Genomic DNA, 17,321 nt, shown 5'->3' on the forward strand with positions numbered 1-17,321 from the left:
GCATTTGTTTGTGGACACATATGCTAATTGCTCAGCAGGGCACAACTTGAGCTGGCAATCTCCCCGGGGCATTTGCATCTGAACAAAGTCAAAACTGAAAGATTACACCCACAACAGAGGGCTTTTGTACAATCAGTTGGGTTCTCAATGAGCTCTGAGTGTAGAGGACTGCTGGAAGCATTTTGAAGAGAATCACTGTGTTTTATCTACATTATTTAGGATGTAGTCCAATTTCCCCCCTCCTCTTCGCTCATCATTTTATTTGGTGTTAAAGGATAAAACACATCTATGATACTGTATCACGTTATGTTGCCTAAGCTGATTGTTGCGTAAAATCAGTAAAAACAGATTTAAAAAACAAAAAGTAAAAAAAGAAAAAAGGATAAAAGACATGAAAGAAAGAGGCCAAATACCTATGCTCTACCCACATTGTTCTCCCTCTTTGGTCTTAAACCCCAAAACCCTCCAACGAGGCGAGCTTACCTCGGGCCCTCTAGCCGTTCACAACCTACTGCCTACCCACCATGGACACGCAGGCCTTCTTTGGCGTTAGAAGAGCCTCCGTTCTTTACATTATTCACAAGTGTGAGACAAGGCAGCTTTCATCATTCATGTTTCAGTGCATGCAGCTATCCTATGCCTCGATAGGGTCAATCGTTGATAATCCACCCACAGTCGTAGCATTCTGTATAATGACCAGAAATTAATTATCTTACAGTCATAACCATTATTGGTTGGCCATACATCACTTAGTCCATTGACATGAACCAAATCAACAGAGTCTCCCATTTCTTGCAGAATACCCATACAATGTGCCTTTTCAAGTTTAAAACTATTGTTTTGCAAGATTTATCGTTACAAATCCTTAAAAATAGATACAGAGTGGACTTTGGCTCTGTCTAAAAGAGTATTTCCTTTTCACCTCTTTCTACTGGCTGTTTGGTGCATTGTTCCACCTGCAAAGGAGTTCTTGCAATGCAGGAGGGACTATTTTACAGCTCAAAGGTACACTCATTCATTGAACTGTATTTGCTTCATCCCAGTACACTTCATACCAGATAATAATGTTGTAGTAGACGGAGCCCTGCATGTCATCTGGGCCTATTACGCATAGACACACATGACCTTAAACCCACATTACCGATCCTGCCCACACTTGTGACGTGAAATGTGGTAATCAGACAGAACAATATCTTTTCAGCCTTCTGTAAAATTGGAGGGGGTCTGGGCTCCGTCGCCGTCAACAAAGACCATGGAAGATCTGAAAGTTCAGTTTCCAGTTGGAATCCATATAATTATTACTACCGCCTCAGGAACCTGGGGAGAGGAGGAAGAGTGAGCTTCCCATTTTGAGAGCGTATATGAATATCAGCCGCAGCTCGTGCAGGTAAGAGTGGTGGGGCCGGGTGGGGTGTGATTTCGACAGACGACAACGAGTGAAAATCAATTATTTATTTAATTTTTCCTCTTCCTCAGTCGAAATCCCCCCTCCCCCCACACCCAGCGCTCTTACCTGCACGGGCCGTGGCTGATGAATATCTCTCTGGCCGAACCTGCTAGAAACTTTCTTTTTTCATTTCAAAGTATTTTACTGTTATTAGGGGATACGAAGATTAGGGGAGGGAAAAAGGGGCGGGGTATTATACAATCCTAGTGAGAAAGATACTTGTAGAGCAAGAGTACAATCAGGAATGGAACCAAATATAGTCGTCCGGTTATGGATCCAAACACATTTGTAATCACAGGAGTATTATTTGAAGTAAACCCGGGGGGCGGGGGGGTGGTATGGGTGGTATGGGAAGAGGGGGAGAGGTTTGACATCAGGGTACCCCAGAAAGAGAGAGCGGGATAGAAGAAAAAAAAAGAGAGAGAGAATAGAGATGGCTATATTGAAATTCTACTGGCGATGTGATGGTATGTGTTGCTGCTCAACGCCTGTAGACAAGTAGTGGGGAAGAGTTGGGTCAGCACCAACGTTGATGGTCGGGGATAATGTAGTTTAAGGAGTATTTCTTTTTTGGAGGTATAGGTCTAATCTATTCCATAGTTTCTGAGAAGTCTGACTAGAGTAGGCATAGGTATCGAGAGTGTTATCCGCGCCTCTTGTGAAGCTAGAAATGTTCTGCTGCTCTCCATCATCCATCACGCTGACAGTGTTGCCTCCTTGGCAGGCGTCTCTCCCAGCAGATGGAAGTCTATTTCCTGTGTGTACGGCTCTAGTTTTCAAGACAGCTATGTGGGCCTGCTGCAGTGCCTCCCGTCACACCGCACGAGCCTCGAAAACTTGGACGTCTTCCCAGACCCAGCAGTGTCATTGGACCCAGTTCCCTGATTGACATTAACAACGCAAACTCCTGAGCACACAACGCGTAGTCTGTGACGAAGATCTTATTCGATGTGCATGACCACCCCATCTCACCCGCGTACCCCATAAAAACTGATCCGCAAAAAAAAAATACTACCACAAGAATCCGACTGATCAGTTGGAAAGCCGTAGCATTAGTAGAGCCCTGTGGTAAAGGGTGGAAAATGGAGAACAACATTTGCGCCCACATTCTGGCAGCAATTGTGTTATTGGACCGAACTCAAGTTTGTAAAATGTACTCCTTTGTGTTTTTAAAGCGTTCTTTTTCATCATAAAATGAAACCCACAATTAAGGACTCTTTGCATCCTGGTCTTAGTGTGTTGTACATCACAACGGATGTTCATATTTTTTTTTAAATCCCAGCGCTGAGACCTGGCACGCTGCAACAAAATCCCTGAGTATTTTCCTCCAACAGTCAGTCCACGCCAAATATACCAAAAGGCCTGGAACAGCGAAACAAAATTCCAAGGGCTACCAAAAGTTGTAGCAAAAGTAATCACAACGCCCGAGTTAACCATGAACATCAAGGTTATGTCTTGCAGCTTCCCTTTAGTTCTGAATTAAGGGCTGGTTATAAATTTCACTGTGGGGGGCATTCTCAAACCAGATTAAAGCCTCACAGCACTGCATATCTGCATATGAACATCTGGTATAACCCGCCACACCCCATTATTCCCGTTGTTTCTTATATGGAGCTAACTGCGAAATCAATCACTATGTTGAACTTTAGTACCAAGAAGTAAACAAAATGGCCGCTAAACCTGGAGAGGCAAATCAGTTTTGAGACGAGATTGCTAAAAAATTTGAAATATCTTCTGTAACAAATGAGCTTTCAAAGCCCTCCAGAATTGAAGAATATTGGTGAGAAATCTGGTCGAAGGGAAAGTATTCTCCAATCAGGGGATCTGAACAGAAGAGGTCTTCCAATCGCTTCTCCAATCACAACTAGATTTAGCAACAGATCTTGATGATCACTGGATATGAAATCATCACCAGAGTTAAATAGGCAGATTTATTGCCTCAAACACAGAGGGGCAGTATTAAGGGGAAACGCAGTGCTTAATTTGAGCCAGTGGTTTCTGGTGCTCAGCACCGGCACTTAATCATGAAAGTTTGGCAAGTACATTTACCCGTAAACTTGATGCAATCTGCGAAGGACCCTACTCTTCAAGAGAGACACAAATTGGATACATTTTCACATGATCTCTAAATACATTGGAGCCCTCGACCTGGAACTGTTTCCGTGGACAGGCCACGAAGTAGGCTACAACGAAATACACAAACATCTATTTAGTTAGGATCACTGCAATGTGGGAGTCCTTTTCACAGAAGAAGCCATAAAAGTCACTGCAAGAAAGTAAGCTGGTGTCTGTCCCTGGTAACAGACAGAGCCAGATGCAATTGATTTAACAACAAAAAAAGGTTTTGTGCCGCATTAGATGTGTCCATCTTGGTAATAGCTAACAACAAGAACAGTCTCCCTAATTATTACTTTCAAAAGGGTAGTATATCCATAAATTCACATGTTCCATAGACAGGTAGTATTTCAAAGATTATTACATTTTCTAATACATGTAAAACATTAATATAAATAACACGTAGATATCACATATGAAATTAAGTGATCATAAAAGCCACAATGGCGGACATCAATTGTTATGGAGCCCCATACTCATGATGACTTTATCTTGTTTCAGGGTGGCCTCTTATGTTTTTTTACGATGTTCCATCCTGGTAATATTCATGAAAACCCGGTTGCAAAAACGAGAGCTAAATAATGCACTAGCAAGGTTTCACATGAATGAACAAAGATGAGAAATGCAGAATGACAGCAGAGAAGACAATACTCCCAGGAGGCTACGTTAGTGTGCGTGCATGTGTCAACCCAAGTGGCACAAAATGGCAATCAGAAAAGCAGAAAATATTTACTATTACAAAAGGGTAAAGAATTCCAAAAGGAAATCATCTGAGTCTAATATGAACTAAAAAATACAGTCATATGAGCCTTCCAAAGAATGATGTAATGTGCTGTCAGGCTTCTTGACAAAATGCACACATAGAATTGGGTGTGTGAAATAACACATTTTACCTTACAAAATGGTGAGAAAAGGAACCAAAATTGCAAATGTTGCGTAAATGTACTTTGTTAGTATCTCGCCTAGGGCATACCTTCACTAATAAAGTCACACAAGACACCAGCAAAAGGCAGATTTGTGTATTTAATATCTTTTGGCAAGACATTTCCTAAGAAAACAAGTCACCTGTGGACAAACATTGTGCAAAATCTTGTACAACTTAATTTTAATATATATTTCATAATTTAATGTAATGCGATATTCAAGAATTTTTCACGCCCAATTAGAATTCTATATTGGAACATAAACTGACTCCTTATATCAATGATAAGTGCAATGGTAGACAGCATTGCATATTTACTGCCTTATGCCCTAGACCAACCCCATCATCTAAGACATTTTCAGGACACATTGTAGATTAAAGGCCAGATTTAGAGTTTGGAAGATGGGTGACTCCATGATGGATATCCTGTCCGTCTTATTAGAAGAGCATTGGGGTATAATCCACCTGCAATAGGCGGATGGGATATCATCATGTTTGTAACGGTGTACCTGTCCACCAAACTCTAAATCAGGCCCATGGTTCTTACCCTTTAGAAAAAGAAAATTAAGTCGTGCACCTAACCTCAATGTATACACATATACATGTGGCTATAAAGTTAGATTTGTGGGTATATCTCAATATATTTATATATGAAGGTTTACTTACAGGGGAGGGGAGAACAAAAAAGAATCCCCTTGAACTTCTGTCCATACCACCACTCTCTGACTCATCCTAAACCTCTTCGACTGCTGTGGACCCTAAAACACCCATTCCAAACTTTTCAAAGAGTGTCATAGAGCGGAGTGGAGTAGAGTGTCAGAGTGGAGTGGCATAGAGTGAAGTGGAGTACAGTGGAGTAGTGTGTCATAGATTAGAGTGGAGTAAAGTGGCATGGAGTGTCATAGAGGGAGTTGCGTAGAGCGTCGCAGAGTGGAGTACTGTCGAAGAATGGCATGGAGTGGAGTAGAGTGCTATAGAGTGGAGTGGCATAGGATGGAGTAGAGTGTCAGTGGAGCAGAGTTTAATGGAGTAGAGCATCATAGAGTGGAGTGTCGAAGAGTGGAGTATGGTATAGAGGAGAAGAGATGTCTAGAGTAAAGTGGCATAAAGTACAGTGGTGCAGAGTATGTTGGTGCAGAGTGCAGTGGCTAAGAGTGCATTGGTTTTGAGTAAAGTGGTGCCGACGCAAAAAACAGAAGTGCACACACAGCTAAACAGGGCCTGGACTAGCCAGAACTTTTGCGACTTAAAGTGGGGCATTTTAACTCAAGACTAAATATTATCACTGGCCGTTGAAGATTTCAGAATAATGTACAATCAGGGCTGGCCTTTACCATATGCAAGCTAGGCCCAGGCCGCTAATTTTCTGAGGGGCGCACAGAGCTGTGTGCATAAAGATTAGTCCAACAACAGCGCCCTTCTCATCTTGCTCCAGCCTTGTCGATCCCTTTTCGTTTCTGTCTGATTTGCCAGTTTAAAGTTGTTTTAGTCCTTTATCATCATACAGTGGGTCATCTTTTTAACACCTCTTTAGCCCCTTCCTGCCCTCAAAACAAAACAGTCATTTGTGTGAGGCAGCTAAGCTGTCTAGAGCATTGGTGTAAAATGCAGTGGTTTAGCATACAGTGGCATAGCGTAGACTGCAGAGCTGTGGAGTCGCGCAGCATAGAGTGCAGTGGCATAGAGTGCAGTGGCATAGAGTAGGTTATTTCAGAGTAGAGTGGTGTGGTGCAGTGTAGACTATAGTGGTGCAGGGTAGAATGCAGTGGCATAGAGTAGTGGCGTAGAGCGCAGTGGTGTAGAGGCGAGTGGCATAGAGTACAATGGCACAGCGTTGGTTGCAGTGGCATAGAGTAGCGTGGCACAGAGTGGCGTAGAGTGCAGTGGCACAGAGTGCAAAGGCTTACAGTGTATTGTTTCAGAGTAGAGTGAAGTGGTGTAGAATGGAGTGGTGCAGGGCAGAGTGAAGTGGTGCAGGGTAGAGTGCAGTGGTATAGAGCAAAGAGGCGCTGAGTAGAGTGGCATAGAGTTCAGTGGCAGCAAGTACAGTGCTGCAGAGTGTCGAAAAGTGCATTGGTGTGGAGTGGCGTAGAGGGCAGTGGCAAAGAGTGCAGTGGCATAGAGTCCACCGGTGCATAGTGCTGCAGAGTAGAGTGGTGCAGACAGCAGTGACATAGAGAGCAGTGATGTAGAGTACAGTGGCGTAGTGAGCAGTGGTGTAGAATGCAGTAGAGTGGCATAGAGTTGAGCTGTGCAAAGTAGAGTGCAGTGGCATAGAGTGCAGTCATGTAGAGTCGAGTGTCAGAGTGTAGTGTCATAGAGTGCACTGTCGTATAGTGCAGTGGCGTAGAGTGCAGTGGTGTAGAGTGCCCTGCTGTATTGTGGTATAGAGAGCAGTGACATAGACTACAGTGGAGCAGAGCAGAATAGAGTAGCACAGAGTGCAGTTATGTAAAGTGCCATGGTGTAGAGTATAGTGGTGTAAAGTGCAGTGGTGAAAAGTAGATGGCATAGGTGCAGTGGTGTAGGGTGCACTGGTTTTGAGTAAAGTGTTGTAGGGTGAATTGGCAGAGAGTGCAGTGGTTTAGAGTAGAGTGGCATAGCGTGGAGTGCAGTGGTGTAGAGTGGAGTGGAGCAAAGTGGGGTAGAGTGGCATACAGTGCAGTGGCATAGAGTTCAGTGGTGTAGAGTGTATTGTTTCAGAGAATAGTGAAGTGGCATAGAGTGGAGTCATGCATGGAACAGTAGAGTGGTATAGAGTAATGGCGTTGAGTGCATTGGCGTAGAGTGCATTGGCATGGAGTGCAGTGTTGCAGCGTGGAGTGGCGTAGAGTGGAGTGGAGCAGAGTGGAGTGGCCCAGAGTGGAGTGGCCTAGACTAGAGTGGTGTTGAGTGTAGTGAAGAAGAGAGCAGTGGTGACCAGTGCAGTGGTGCATGGTAGAGTTGGGTAGAGTGCACTGGCATAGAGTAGAGTGGCGCAGAGTAGAGAAGAGAGGTTTAGAGGGAAGTGGTGTAGAGTGCAGTGTCAGAGTGCAGTGGTGTACCGTAGCTTAGAGTGGTATAGAGTGTAGTGGCATGGAGTTCATTGGCGTAGAGTAGTGTAGAGCCGTGCAGAGTAGAGTGTAGTGGCATAGAGTTTGGTGGCATAGAGTTCAGTGGCATGTAGTGCAGAGAGTGTAGTGACAGAGAGTGCAGTGCTGCACATGGTGAGGAGTGCATTGGTGTAGAGTGCAGTGGTGTAGAGTGGTGCAGGGTAAAGTGACGCAGAGTGCAGTTTGTAGAGTACAGTGGCGTAGAGTGCAGTGGCATAGAGTATAGTGGCAGTCAGTGCAGTGGTGCAGCGTAGATTGGCATAGAGTGCAGTTGCTTAGAGTGTATTGGTTTTGGGGTAGTGCGCATTGGTGTAGAGAGGTGTAGAGTGTAGTGGCACAGGGTGCCGCAGAATGGAATACAGTGTCGTAGACTGCCGTGGTATAGACTAGATTGTTTCAATGAAAAGTGAAGTGGCGTAGTGTGCCGTGATATAGAGTAGAGTGTCGTAGACTGCTGTGGTGCAGAGTAGATTAGAGTGGCTTATAGTGTATTGGTGAAGAGTTCACTGGTGTAGAGTGGAGAGATGCAGAGTATAGTGGCATAGTGTTCAGTGTCATAAAATGCACTGGAATAGATAAGAGTGGCATAACAGTGAGTGGCAGACAGTGCAGTGTAGTAGAGCATACTGTTGTAGAGTGCAGTGGTGTATAGCAGAGTGGCGTGGAGTACACTGGCGTAGAGTGCAGTGGCACAGAATGCAGTGGTTCTGAATAGAATAGGGTGGTGTAGAGTGCAGTGACAGAGTACAATGGCGTAGAGTGCAGAGGCATAGAGTATAGTGGCATGGAGGGCAGTGATGCAGAGTAGACTGGAGTAGAGTGCACTGGTTAGGGAGAAGTGGTGTAGAGTGCTTTGGCATAGAATGCAGTGCCGTAGAGTGGTGCAGAGTAGAGAGGAGTGGTGCTGGATGCAGTTGGACTAGGTGCAGTGGCCTAGAGTAGTTTGCTTCAGAGTAAAGTGCAGTGGTGCAGAGTAGATTAGAGTGGTGTAGAGGGGATTGGCATAGAGTGCACTAGCATACAGTGGAGTTGTACAGAGTAGAGTGCATTGGCATAGAGTGTAGTGGCATAGAGTGCAGTGTTGCAGAGTAGAGTTACATAGAATGGAGTGGAGTGGCGTGGAGTAGTGTACAGTGCAGTGGTGCACAGTAGAGTAGTGAGGGGTAGAGTGCACTGGCATAGAGTAGAATGGAGCTGTGTAGAGTAGAGAGATGTCGAGTTGAGTGATGCAGATAAGAGTGCAGTGATGCAGAGTGGAGTGGCATAGTGTGGAGTGGTGCAAAGTAGAGCGCAGTGGCGTGGAGTGGTGCAGATTTGAGTGGAGTGGGGGTAACGTGGAATATGCATGGTATGGTAGTGTACCGCCATTAAAGACAACACATCTTCAATTGAAATGACCATTACATTTGCACTCACATACATTTTCTTTTAGTTAGTCATTTCTTGTCTTTAGCCAGGCCCAAGTAGATTATTTTCAGAGAGCACTGCTAGCCAGATAAATTGTTATTAAGCAATATTGTGCATATGAGGGTTTGGTTTGTGCAAGCAAGAAAATCTTTAGGTCTAGCGTTAGCCTAGGCATTTGATTTGACTAACATTATACATATAATATACATATAGGGTCTTTCAGACAGCCCTCTTCATTCATTTGTTATTTGAAGCGTTGGTCTCATTGTTCTTCTGCCCACTATGGCATAGATATGGGGCAGTCAGTCAGCCCACTCCAGCCATTGGCTAACTTCACCAAGAGTGACGGCATCTGCTGTCTCACAAGAAGCACAAAACACACAATTGATGGACGGAATGCAGAACAAATCAAAACATTCACCCCCTGTCAAGAGATCTGGGTTAAACCATCATTCTTTTGCTCACCATGCCACCCCAGTTTAGAGCTGGCCGTATGCAAATCAGTCTTGACCCTGTGCCTCATGGGAACAGTCAAGCCTGTGCTCTCCATGCCACTGGAGTCAAGCTATCCTGGCTGATGAGGGTTGATGTTTGTTTCCAGTCCAGGGTGGACCTGGCCTGGCAGTTCAGGCTGGACTGTTCCCATTGGGCGCAGGGTCAAGACTGATTTGCATATGGCTGGGTCCAAACTGGAATGGTATGGGGAGCAAACAAAACAATGAATTTAGGCCCAGATCTAAGTATTGGGGTGAATGCATGACATTGTTCTGCATTCTGTCCATCAATCGTTCTTTTTGCATTTGTCACTCCGAGTGGGACGGGTATGTCCAGACGTGGGTCCCGTGCTCTCCTTGCCACTGGAGTCAAGCTATCCTGGCTGATGAGGGGTATAACCCCGAAACCGGTCCTAGGATGCTTGTTTCCAGTCCAGGGAGGACCTGGCCTGCAGTTCAGGCTGGACTGTTTGGGCACAGGGTCAATCCTGATTTGCATACGGCTGGAATGGCATAGGGAGCAAAGAAAATGATGGATTTAGACCCAGATCTCTGTACTGGGGTGAATGTATGACATTGTTTAACATTCTGTTCATCAATTGTTCTTTTTTCATAAGAAGCACAGCAGCTCAAAAAGAGGTTCCCTTCAGGACCAGGGACCACTATGGCAATGCATGCTTTCTGAGACTAAAATATATTTGCTTTTAGCAGCTCCACTAACAACAACGTTTTCCAAAAACTATGACTAAACAAGTATTAGCAAAGCCAAATTGTTGGCAGCCAATGCCAGATTTATGGCGTTGCCAATGCCAGATTTATGGCGTTACCAACGCTTGTTATCAATGGTTCTAAGATGTGAACTGATGCAGTGTAGGGAGATGCTGTTGCAATGACAGCGCTTTGCCAGTTTTATGGCTTGGGCGCCATGTTGAATGCGTGAAGAGTTCTGGTGGGCTATGTGTCATAGCCGGCGATTGGGAGCCTATTTCATGCTAAAAGGATAACTATTTAGAAATAACCCGATTGACATATTCAAGCTTCAACTAGAGGAATCCAGAGGTCGCTTTTTGCGCTATTTGAACCAAACACATTTATGAAACGTTTCTCTTTCTCTTTCCCGTTGTTTAAAGAAATGCATTACCACATACTCAGCTTCAAACTCTAAAAGATGCCCAGAGAAACAATTAAAATCTGTGGCATAGCCATACACAAGGTTGTCGTCTGGCATTCTGCCTGACGCACTGGGGACTCCAGGGTACATTTTGTGAGGCAGAATTTGCACACCTGAACAGGAATTCCCCCAGATCAACAGACATTGGGAAAGACCGAGAAAATGTGCCCAAATGTTATATCAAGCATAGCTTTCAACAAACTCTTTGTGACAAGGGTGACTTTGAGCCAGTCCTGAGTTTTCATCCAACCGCACCATTCATGTTGGGATCTGAGATCTAATTTTTCCCATTTCAAATAAGGGACTACAATTCCCAGCATGCTTAGTGTTGTCACTCAAACCAAGACTGCCTGAAAATCACCCTAATGACATGCAGCCTTTTGACAGCTATGGTACAGGCAATGCCACCAAAGCATCATAGATTTCGCCTAATCCCCTCATAATGAAAGAGCAATGAGTGACAATTGTTTTGATGTCAATGTTTCTGCTTTATTTGTGTGCTTTCAGAAATCAACTAGTAGAACAGCGAGTAAGCACTGATGCACAACACTGCAAAATGCAACACCAATTCATGTTCACTCCGCCTCGCGTTCAGCACACTGTGCAAATCTCAGCTACATGTGTGTGAGCAGGGTGGCCATGTCACAGGGCCCACACGCACTGCTATTTTAGGATTTTCTTAAATGCTCCCATTAGAAAGATACCAACAATAAGCACATACACATATGACTTACAACAATTTGTCTACCAGACGGAAACCAATGTATGACGCATGTTAGTTTGGAGGGGCGCACAATCAGATCCAAGGCCGGGTTTAGGCCAGTGTGACTGGTGCTGTCGATTGCTGACCTGTGGGGGGGGTGGGGGAGGGGCGGGGTACTATGTTTAGTAATAACTTGTGATTGGAGAGATGAAGGGCACTTCTGCCCGGTGGTAGTGAGGGAATCCGTGGAGGCGGTCATGGGGTGTGGGGCACCAAAAATAAATAGTGCACCGGACGTCACCAGTGCTAAAGCCGGCCCTGATCAGGTGCCCATTATGAAACACCACCATGGGGAAAATCTCTACCCTATGGGCTTTATCACCAGTCTACGGAATGTTGAATCAGAATGCTTCCACCACTGGGACCCTCCGTCACATCAACCCAAGACCGTGGACATCAGTCTGCCCATGAGAACCCAAAGCTCTAAGGGGTCATGGAATTAGTAGATGCCATGCCACATAAAAACTGTACCTCATAACGTAACACACAAAATTGGTTTAATTAGTTTCTTACTTTTATCAGGTATTTAACACACAGAAGCTTTCAACGTATGAACACTTACCAGACTGTCCCCCAAACAATTGTAATTTTATATACACCACATCGCTCCTAAAAGAGACGGAAGACAGGTCCTGTAAGAAAAAAGACCCAATGTCAGGATGCTGTAAAGCAAAGAAAATATGTATCATAAATCATTTTGGTCAGTGCCTTTGTGCAGTATGATTGTTTTGTCTTTGAGTTTTCCTCACCAAAAACACACGCAGCCCTGCTAGGCCCATTGTGGAATGTGAGCATGAATACACGCAGAATGTCCTTTGCTAATTACTAGGCCGTGGGCAACAATGGCGGACGCTCCGTCTATGTTCTCCTGTTTAAGGGCTTGCTCGAACAGTCTGTTCATTAGAAATAGTCTAAATGTCTTTTGTCCTAATTATAGGTGACTCAAAGCCCTAGAATACTCAATAAATAACACCACGATGGAGTGCCTCACACAGAACAAAATGCATGCCCAAAATGGCGAGGATTAAATAATGATGCAAATTAAAAAGATATTAAGAAAATATGTTGGGATCAGAAAGATGGAGCTCGGTGAATTGATGAGGAAAAAAAGTAAGTCAATATGGCGGCCCCAGAGGAACAGCTGAAAGGAATATGTTACAGAGCTTTAAAGCAATGGTGGACAATGTACAGGTTGCATGACCGAGAGACCCTCAGTCAGTGCTTACAGAGTCCACTCATAAAGCCAGAAGTGCACACACAGCTACACAAGGCCTGGACTGGCCAGGGCTTCTGTGACTAAAAGTGGGTCATTTTAACTCAAGACTTAGCATTATCACTGGCCGTTGAAGATTTCAACATACAACTAATTGCTGTACCATAAATACTCGTGGATTAATTAAAAGTCCAATATAACCCAAAATGGAAAAACCAGTTGAAATCTGGAATATTTCACTCAGAGATTTCGTTTGCTCAAAGCGGTTCAAATCTTTGGGTGAAATATTGTGCTAAAATATGACTTTGCGGTAGGTAATAGTCATTTTTAATGTATATTGAATTAATAATGAACTGTTGTTGTGGTCATCTCTAATCTAGACAGACAGTGCCACATTTTGGCAGCCTGTCACAAGCGCCAGTGTTGACAATTAAGTGCCAGTGCCGAGCACCGAAAACCATGGCTCAAATTAAGCACTGCATTCCCCTGTAGGGATAATTGCAGTGGGGGACTACTGAGCAGAAAACTTTCAACTTGTAAAGGACCCATAATTAAATACAGTACAAATCCACTTTAAAACCTCTTAGGGTACTTTATTCATGCTGTGAAACTGGTGCTTAGCTCCATTACATTTTTGAATGGTACACAAGGCATTTCATGCTCAAGCACTTGCTTTCCAACTATATTATTTTGTAAAATATATTCTTAGTGGCCCCCACTTCGATCAAACTTCTGATGTCTCTATATTTCAGGAAGAGAAGAAAGCTAGTTCAGATATTTTTATTTGCAACAGTTTTGGGTGTTGTCCAGGGCTGAGACTTGGCTCAAGCAGTTCTGCAAAACAGCCAACATGGAGAATCGGTACAGTTTCTAACTATCTTTATACTCTCACTCCATGCTGCCCATTTCTCCATCTCTCGCTTCCCTTCTTGTCCACCCCTTTCTCTATCAGTCTCTTTCGAAGTCTCTTTTTCTCATAAACTCTGGTCTTTTTGCATACTGAATCAGTGATTAACACTTAGTTGTTATTCAAAAAGAACTCAGTAAAAAACCTTAATAATAAAGGAAGAACAAGTACCATCGTCCCTCTGCACAGGAAGTAACATCACTGCATTTCCCATTAGCTATCTGAACAGGAAGTGATATCACTAATTTCCCACCAGAATTGTCTTTAGAAGAAGAAGGCAAGAAAGAGGTCTTCATTTCCCACCACCCACCACCCCTGCACTCCTCCCCCCTCAAAGGTAAGCCGGTCGGCACCAACCGCGCCTGTACTGTGCCCAGCATCAGCAACCTAGGCACCCCAGCTACCCTGCCGAACTATCAACACTGGCTGCTGCCCGCCACACTGCACCACACAACATGGAGGGAGCGTTTAGATGCCCCTCCTGCAAGTTCTCATGCACCTTCCCAGACCCTAAACCCATCACTCCTGCATCAACAGCACCCAGCACCCCACTTGCTCAAACTCACACAGACTAACCACCTGCTCACGCTCACACAGACAAATCACCACCAACGCAACACATCACTCTTGCATGCAGGATCATCAAAAATCGATCAATAACCAAACATGTCACAGAGATATAGGACCTACTGCACAAGCATGCTTCAGATCTGCTCTTCCACACAGGATCATGGCTAATGCCAACCTCTACACTTGAAATCAGTACAGCCATCTCTGCCGGCTACAAGATCGCCAGACAAGACCATCAGCACAAGCCCGGAGGCAGAGTCACCACCATATTCAAAGACACCATCAACTGCAACACCTGTATAGACACCCCACCAGCTACTCGGAACAGCTTACATTCAAGATACTCATCTTAGCCAACTTCTCACTGGGCGGAAACTTCTTATGCAGAACTCCAGGACCCTAAACTAATTTTGCCAGCAACATCACAGACTTTGTCATCTCCCTCCTCATCGTCAGCATCTTCATCCTCCTTGGAGACCTCAACTTTCACTTAGAAGAATGCACCAAACCGAAGTCCCTTATAGAAAACACTGGAATCATTGGCCTCACCCAGCAGGTTACAGGATCCCACCCACATTGCTGGAGACCTATTGGTCTCAATTATCTCCTCAATCAGCAACATCACAGTCAACAAGCCAGCAACTATGACCTGGACAGACCACTCCCTCTTCAGTTTTAGCATGCTAATCCTGTACTGCCACAGACCTACCACCACTGAACTCGCCCACTTGCATCTGGAAAACCATCACAGAAGAGGACTGGTCTTCCACCCTTTTCTCGCACCAGCCCGAGCACACCAGCAACTTGCCAAAAGCCATCAAGAATGGAACTTCAACAGCTGGATCATTGCATGTGCCAACGCCCACGGCTCTTCTCAAGCACAACCCAATGACAAGAGCTCAACCACAGGCCAGCTGATCCACAAATTAGGTCATGCTGACCAAACACCACTGCAAACAACTGCAGCACAAATGGAGAACAAGTCAAAACACCAAGTATAATGACTTCTTCAAATCCACCCTAAGAAGCTACCACCAGCAGATTCAGCACATCAAGCACAGAGGTTTAGCAGACCACATTGATACCAGCATAAACAGCAGCAAGGAAATCTTTGTCATCACCAAAGATTTTAGCATGCCTCCTGCCGCCTCCAGAAACATCACCCTCTCACAAGACCTTTGCAACGAGCTCTCGGAATCCTTCTGTAACAAAATTACCTCCTGTATCAACTTCGAAACTCAACTGAAACTCCATCACCGTCGCAACTCAACTCCCATCACAGCCAAAGAATGAACACTGACCTCATGGCTCACTGTCACCACAGTCAAAATCACTGCTACCATGAACATCATCCACTCGGCAACCCCAACTGACCCTTGCCTCCACCAAGCCTTCACCAAAGGACTCCTTCCTATCAACGAAGCACTAATACCCATCCTTAATGCATCCATAGACTAAGCCACATTTCTAGACACATGTCACCATTACAACCCTACTCAGGAAACCATCCTCTGACCCAGCCACCCTCTTCTACCACAGACCCATCTCCTCCTACCATACCAAGCTAATGTATTTAATCAACCAAACCCTCACCGACCAACTCAGCAACCACCAGCACCTTAATGCAAGGCAGTATGGATTCAGTCCTAACCACAGTACAGAAACAGTACTTGTCGCCATCACAGACGGCATCTGCATGATCCTTGAGAGAAGAGACACTGCAGCCCTTATTCTCTTAGGCCTCTCTGTAGCATTTGACATATGTCCCACCCCACATCCTCATCAAACACCTGCACGAGAATAATTGATCAGACCCACCTTCTTCAATGCATACACGATCCCTATGGCCAACTTCATCCATGCACACAATATCAGCATTCTCTCCTGCTCTGGTGACACGCAACTAATTTTTGGACAAGACCCCCAACACAAGAAACAAGTTCACCAACTGCATGACCAAAGTCACTAACTGGATGGAAGCCATCTGCCTCAAGCTCAACAATGACAAGACAGAAGTACTGATCTTTGACAAAAACACCTCACCAAGGGACTCCAACTGGTGACCTGCCAAACTCAGACCAACATCTACATCCAGCACCCATGCAAGACATCTCTAAATCGTCATAGACAGCAAACTGGACATGACCGCACCAGTCAAAGCTGTCAGTGCCTCCTGCTTTCACGATTTGAAGATGCTGAGTAAGATCTTTAAATGGCTCCCAAGTAACACCAGAAAAACTGGGACTCATGCTTTAGTCACTAGCAAGTTGGTCTACGGGAACATCCTATACACCTGGATCCATAAAGCTACTCACCAGAAGACTACAAACCATACACAACTCAGCAGCCAATTTTCCTCAATCTCCCACACAGAACTAACATCAAACCACACCTCAGGAAGCTCCTCTTGTTCCTGATACACAAACATGCTCATTTCAAACTCCTCACACTTACGCTTACACAGAATCAGATCAGGAGTACGGGGTTCTCTTACATCACTCCCATCCTCTCTTCTTGAAATGTGCAAGAAGCTGAAAGCCCAGATTTTCAATTAACGACCATATGCTCTGCAGCGCTAGGTGCACACAACTGCTCAGCACCAGAATACTCTTGCGGGTGATAAGACACTTTATGAATACACATAACATAACAACATAACAGTGTGTGCCTACCCCACAGATGAAATTTGTAAATACCATTTTGCAGTGACTGCAGTGTAGGGCTAGAATTGTAAACAGTCATCAGATGACCTACTATGAAGAAAGCCTGCTACTCAATTGAAAGTCATTCATTACTCACGCTTACTTCTTTACTTCAACTAACCTTTAAATGAACGTGGTAAGTTTACTTTTCAAACCAATCCTAACGTCATCAGGGTGCAAGAGACATGGCAACATAATGCTCTGGTAGGTTGTCAAATTCATGGATGTAAATGGAATGAAATGTAGATATTATTTGGTGTGCCTCATTTACTCATACACATTCGGTATACACTAGGTACATGTGACATTATAAGGAGAAACCACTAAAAACACAACTGGGAATACAAACTAATTGAATATGTGTTATTACTGTAATCCTGCTGTGGTTAGATGAAAGACTGGAAATGATTTTAAGATTTTAAGAGTAGAGTCAATATCATTTATTGCAGAGCATCTTCTGTCTGCAGTGATTTGTGTACCACTACGGTTAACTGGGAATTCAGTCTTGTCAAACTCTC

At 44.5% G+C, this 17,321-nt stretch overlaps 1 protein-coding gene across 2 annotated transcripts in view; it reads right to left on the minus strand.

Moving 5' to 3' along the window:
• The window catches only part of FYN (FYN proto-oncogene, Src family tyrosine kinase), a 514,055-nt gene that overhangs the window by 264,161 nt on the left and 232,573 nt on the right, over positions 1-17,321 (minus strand). For both annotated transcript variants that reach the window (XM_085612142.1, XM_085612143.1), the window contains exon 3: positions 11,974-12,043. The gene's annotated coding sequence lies outside the window, so the exon portion shown is untranslated. The remainder of the gene's footprint in view (positions 1-11,973; positions 12,044-17,321) is intronic.

Source organism: Triturus cristatus, chromosome 6 (assembly GCF_964204655.1).
Source record: "Triturus cristatus chromosome 6, aTriCri1.1, whole genome shotgun sequence".
NCBI classification, from domain to species: Eukaryota; Metazoa; Chordata; class Amphibia; order Caudata; family Salamandridae; genus Triturus; species Triturus cristatus.